Raw genomic sequence first — 6,273 nt, 5'->3', positions numbered from 1 at the left:
ACAACATTAATGAATTAGAGCAGAAACCAATAAAAGAGGAGCTAAAAGCAACAACCAATTCTGTTAGTCTCCTCAAATGTTACTGGACCAATTACAATGGTTTCTATGTTTGTGAACATGAGGACAATGTACAAACCTCCCACACAGCATTACTTATGAAATGCCAGTGTGTTCAGAAGCAGGTTAACGGGATGTCAGTGTGTACAGAAGCAGGCTAACGGGAATTGATGTGTACAGAAAGAAGCATACTAACAGGATGTCGGCATGTTCAGAAGCAGACTAAGTTGAGCGTGAAAGCAAAGATTCTACAGTTAGAAGGTTTTTTATAAATTATATGTATTGTAATTTTTGTGGACGTCAGAATGAGATGTTCTGCACAGAGCTAAAGATAAGCCTAAGTGTCATGTCATAATTGTACAAAGCCAGCAAAAGTCATGGATATTAATAACAAAAAGAAAAGTTCAGTTCTTTAGCTGAATGAGTAAAGAGTCCAGCATGGACCCTAATTAGTTCAAGAATGTAGACTATTCTACAAAAGCAGCGCTTATGGGCACATTGTGTAGGAAGACATGTGCTCCTGGTTGGTACGTTATCAAATTTCTAATGGGAAAATAAATACAGGTATTGTAAAAGGTTACACAAATCCACTGCACTTCTACAAAAGCACAAAGGGGAATGAAATAGCCAGTGTGCATGTCCATCCATTCATGTCTCCAACAAAGAGGACTGCCCTATGACTGCACACCTGAGGAAGAGCTGGCTTCAGCAAGGGCTGGAAAATGCTGGAGTCGCAGGAGTCAGGGTGGAGCCGGCGTATATCTCCTGGGTAAAAGGATCTTGTTGAAGCTAGGACAGCAGGTTTAAGGCCGTCAAGTCTAAGCAGTTATTCAAATCTTTTGCAGACTGTCTGCTCGTGTCTCAATCATGTGACTTGTCTTCCAACCTGTGGCCAAATCATCTGGCTTACAAAACCCCGAAGGAAAACACAGACATAATCAATTCAGCAGAGGTTCTATTAAATAAGAGTAGCATACAAAGCTGTGATTATGGGAAATCAAAGAAAGTCTGAGCATTAGAGATGTAACGCTTGCTTGCTCCTTGTTGGAGCCAGCCCTTCACCTGCTACGCAATAGGTACAATTACTGTTATATTAATTACATTGCTATTTCACATCCTCTGTATCAGTGCACGGTTAAACTAGTCAAACCCTCCACATGGGTAGGTTTCCCTACAATGGCAGCACACACTACCATTTCAATTATGGCACAAAATTTTCTTTTGTGTTTCTAACAAGTGTGGTCAGTACACTAACCTTGAGGTCATATCAGAGGCAGCGCTCCTTCAACTCAATTCTACTTCCTGGAACTTAATATTTCCTGAAGAATGTTTATTTGTAAATTCTTTACAGCATCAATGCTTCTCCTTCAAGCTTCTCCTATATCAAAATGACCCAGACAACTAACAACACACGCTACCGAGCAATATCCATGTTACCTTCAACATTTATGCTTGATTCTCATTTTATTAAGCCCCTTTCAACCTATTTGCCCTTTTTTTTCTGTGTTAGTCAGGGTTTTATTTTTTTTTTATTAAAAATTTTCACAGGATACAAAATCAACTCCAAAAAATCAGTTGCCTTCCTATACACTAAGGATAAGGAAGCAGAGAGGGAAATCAGAGAAGCATCACCTTTCACGATAGCCACAAATAGCATAAAATACCTTGGGGTAACTCTGACCAAGGAAGTGAAAGATCTATTTGGCAAGAACTTTAAGTCTTTGAAGAAAGAAATTGAAGAGGATACCAGAAAATGGAAGGACCTCCCTTGCTCTTGGATTGGGAGGATCAACATAGTAAAAATGGCAATTCTACCAAAAGCAATCTATAGATTCAACGCAATCCCCATCAAAATCCCATCAAAATTCTTCACAGATCTGGAGAAGACAATAATCAACTTTATATGGAAAAACAAAAAACCCAGGATAGCCAAAACAATCTTATACAATAAAGGATTGTCTGGAGGCATTACCATCCCTGACTTCAAACTCTATTACAGAGCTACAGTACTGAAAACGGCTTGGTACTGGCATAAAAACAGAGAAGTCGACCAATGGAATAGAATAGAAAACCCTGACTTTAGCCCACAAACCTATGAACACCTGATTTTCGATAAAGGAGCTAAAAGTATACAATGGAAAAAAGAGAGCATCTTCAACAAATTGTGCTGGCAAAACTGGAAGTCAATCTGTAGAAGAATGAAAATAGATCCATATATATCACCATGCACAAAACTCAAGTCCAAATGGATTAAAGACCTCAATATCAGTCCAAACACACTGAACCTGATAGAAGAGAAAGTGGGAAGTACTCTACAACACATGGGCACAGGAGAACACTTCCTACGTACAACCCCAGCAGCACAAACACTAAGGACATCATTGAATAAATGGGACCTCCTGAGACTGAGAAGCTTCTGTAAAGCAAAGGACACTGTCACTAAGACAGAAAGGCAACCCACTGACTGGGAGAAGATCTTCACCAACCCCGCAACTGACAAAGGTCTGATATCCAAAATATACAAAGAACTCAAGAAATTAGACCGTAAAAGGTTAATCAATCCAATTATAAAATGGGGCACTGAGCTGAACAGAGACTTTTCAACAGAAGAAGTTCAAATGGCCAAAAGTCACTTAAGATCATGCTCAACTTCCTTAGCAATCAGGGAAATGCAAATCAAGACAACATTAAGATACCATCTTACACCGGTCAGAATGGCTAAAATCAAAAACACCAATGATAGCCTCTGCTGGAGAGGTTGTGGAGAAAGGGGCACTCTCATCCATTGCTGGTGGGAATGCAAACTTGTGCAACCACTTTGGAAAGCAGTGTGGCGGTTTCTCAGGAAAGTCGGGTTCAACCTACCTCTTGACCCAGCAATACCACTATTGGGAATATACCCAAGAGATGCCCAAACATACAACAAAAGTATATGCTCAACTATGTTCATAGCAGCATTGTTTGTAATTGCCAGAACCTGGAAACAACCTAGATGTCCTTCAATGGAAGAATGGATGAAGAAAGTATGGAATATATACATATTAGAGTACTACTCAGCAGTAAAAAACAATGACTTCTTGAATTTTGCATACAAATGGACGGAAATTGAAAACACTATCCTGAGTGAGGTAAGCCAGACCCAAAAAGAGGAACATGGGATGTACTCACTCATATTTGGTTTCTAGCCATAAATAAAGGACATTGAGACTATAATTCGTGACTCTAGAGAAGCTAAATAAGAAGGTGAACCCAAAGAAAAACATATAAGCATCCCCCTGAATATTAACCTTCATCAGGCGATGAAAGAAGACAGAGACAGAGACCAACATTGGAGCACTGGACTGAAGTCTCACGATCCCAAAGGAGGAGCAGAAGGAGAGTGAGCACGAGCAAGGAACTCAGGACGGCGAGGGGTGCACCCACACACTGAGACAATGGGGATGATCTATCGGGAACTCACCAAGGCCAGCTGGCCGGGGACTGAAAAAGCATGGGACAAAACCGGTCTCGCTGAACATAATGGACAATGAGGACTACTGAGAACTGAAGAACAATGGCAATGGGTTCTTGATCCTATTGCATGTAATGGCTTTGTGGGAGCCCAGGTAGTTTGGATGCTCACCTTAATAGACCTGGATGGAGGTGGGTGGTCCTTGGACCTCCCACAGGGCAGAGAAACCTGCTTACTCTTTGGGCTGAGGAGGAAGGAAGACTTGATTGGGGGAGGGGGAGGGAATGGGAGGTGGTGGTGGGGAAGAGGCAGAAATCTTTAATAATTAAATTAATTAATTAATAAAAAAATCAGCAAGAAAAAAAAAATTTCACCTCCCCCCTCCTCCCATTTCCCTGCCTCTCCCCCGCTCCTCCTCCCCCTCCCTCTCCAGTCCAAAGAGCAGTCAGGGTTCCCTGCCCTGTGGGAAGTCCAAGGTCCACACCCCTCCATCCAGGTCTAGTAAGGCGAGCATCCAAACAGGCTAGGCTCCCACAAAGCCAGTACATGCAGTAGAATCAAAACCCAGTGCCTTTGTCCTTGGCTTCTCAGTCAGCCCTCATTGTCAGCCATGTTCAGAGAGTTCGGTTTGATCACATGCACCATCAGTCCCAGTTCCAGCTGGCCTTGGTGAGCTCCCATTAGATCAGCCCCACCGTCTCAGTGGGTGGACGCACCCCTCGCGGTCCTGACTTCCTTGCTCATGTTCTCCTTCCTTCTGCTCCTCATTTGGACCTTGAGAGCTCAGTCCAGTGCTCCAATGTGGGTCTCTGTCTCTATCTCCATCCATCGCCAGATGAAGGTTCTATGGTGATATGCAAGATATTCATCAGTGTGGGTATAGGATAGGGCCAGTTCAGGCACCCTCTCCTCAGCTGCCCAAAGAACAAGCTGGGGACATCTCCTTGGACATCTGGGAACCCCTCTAGAGTCAAGTTTCTTGCCAACCCTGAAATGGCTCCCTTAATTAAGATATCTACTTCCCTGCTCCCATATCCACCCTTCCTCCATCCCAACCATCCCATTCCCCCAATCTTTCCCCATCCTCCCCTTTCCACTTCTCTCTCCCCATTTCCCCTAAGTCCCACCCCCCCAGCCCCAAGTTCCCAATTTTTGCCTGGCAATCTTGTCTACTTCCAATATCCAGGAGGATAACTATATGATTTTCTTTGGATTCACCTTATTTAGCTTCTCTAGGATCACGAATTATAGTCTCAATGTCCTTTTTTTATGGCTAGAATCCACTTATGAGTGAGTACATACCATATTCATCTTTTGTGGTCTGAGTTACCTCACTCAGGATAGTGTTTTCTATTTCCATCCATTTGCATGCAAAATCCAAGATGTCATTGTTTTTTACCTCTGAGTAGTACTCTAATGCATATATATTCCACACTTTCTCTATCCATTCTTCCATTGAGGGGTATCTAGGTTGTTTCCAGGTTCTGGCTATTACAAATAATGCTGCTATGAACATAGTTGAACAAATGCTTTTGTAGTATGATTGGGCATTTCTTGGGTATATTCCCAAAAGTATTGCTGGATCCTGGGGTAGGTTGATCCCGAATTTCCTGAGAAACTGCCACACTGATTTCCAAAGTGGTTGCACAAGTTTGCATTCCCACCAGCAATGGATGAGTGTTCCCCTTACTCCACATCCTCTCCAGCATAGGCTATCATTGGTGTTTTTTTTTTTTATTTTAGCCATTCTGACACGTATAAGATGGTATCTCAAAGTTGTTTTGATTTGCATTTCCCTGATCACTAAGGAGGTTGAGCATGACCTTAAGTGTCTTTTGGCCATTTGAACTTCTTCTGTTGAGAATTCTCTGTTCAGTTCAGTGTCCCGTTTTTTAATTGGGTTAATCAGCATTTTAAAGTTTAGTTTCTTGAGTTCTTTATATATTTTGGAGACCAGACCTTTGTCTGATGCGGGATTGGTGAAGATCTTCTCCCAATCAGTAGGTTGCCTCTTTGTCTTAATGACAGTGTCCTTTGCTTTACAGAAGCTTCTCAGTTTTAGGAGGTCCCATTTATTCAATGTTGTCCTTATTGTCTGTGCTACTGGGGTTATACGTAGGAAGTGGTCTTCTGTGCCCATGTGTTGTAGAGTACTTCCCACTTTCTCTTCTATCAGGTTCAGTGTGTTCAGATTAATATTGAGGTCTTTAATCCATTTGGACTTGAGTTTTGTGCATGGTGATAGATATGGATCAATTTTCATTCTTCTATAGGTTGGCATCCAGTTATGCCAGCACTATTTGTTGAAGATGCTTTCTTTCTTCCACTGTATACTTTTAACTTCTTTGTCAAAAATCAGGTGTTCATAGGTTTGGGGTTAATATCTGGGTCTTCAATTTGATTCCATTGGTCGACTTCTCTGTTTTTATGCCAATACCAAACTGTTTTCATTATTGTAGCTCTGTAATAGAGTTTGAAGTCAGGGTTGGTAACGCCTCCAGAAGTTCTTTTATTGTATAAGATTGTTTTGGCTATCTTGGGTTTTTTGTTTTTCCACATAAAGTTGATTATTGTCCTCTCAAGATCTGTGAAGAATTTTGATGGGACTTTGATGGGGATTGCATTGAATCTATAGATTGCCTTTAGTAGAATTGCCATTTTTATTATGTTGATCCTACCCATCCAAGAGCATGGGAGATCCTTCCATTTTCTGGTGTCCTTTTCAATTTCTTTCTTCAATGCCTAAAGTTCTTGCCAAATAGATC

The sequence above is a fragment of the Chionomys nivalis genome, chromosome 3, assembly GCF_950005125.1.
Source record: "Chionomys nivalis chromosome 3, mChiNiv1.1, whole genome shotgun sequence".
Taxonomy (NCBI): Eukaryota; Metazoa; Chordata; class Mammalia; order Rodentia; family Cricetidae; genus Chionomys; species Chionomys nivalis.
This window is presented reverse-complemented; position numbering follows the sequence as displayed.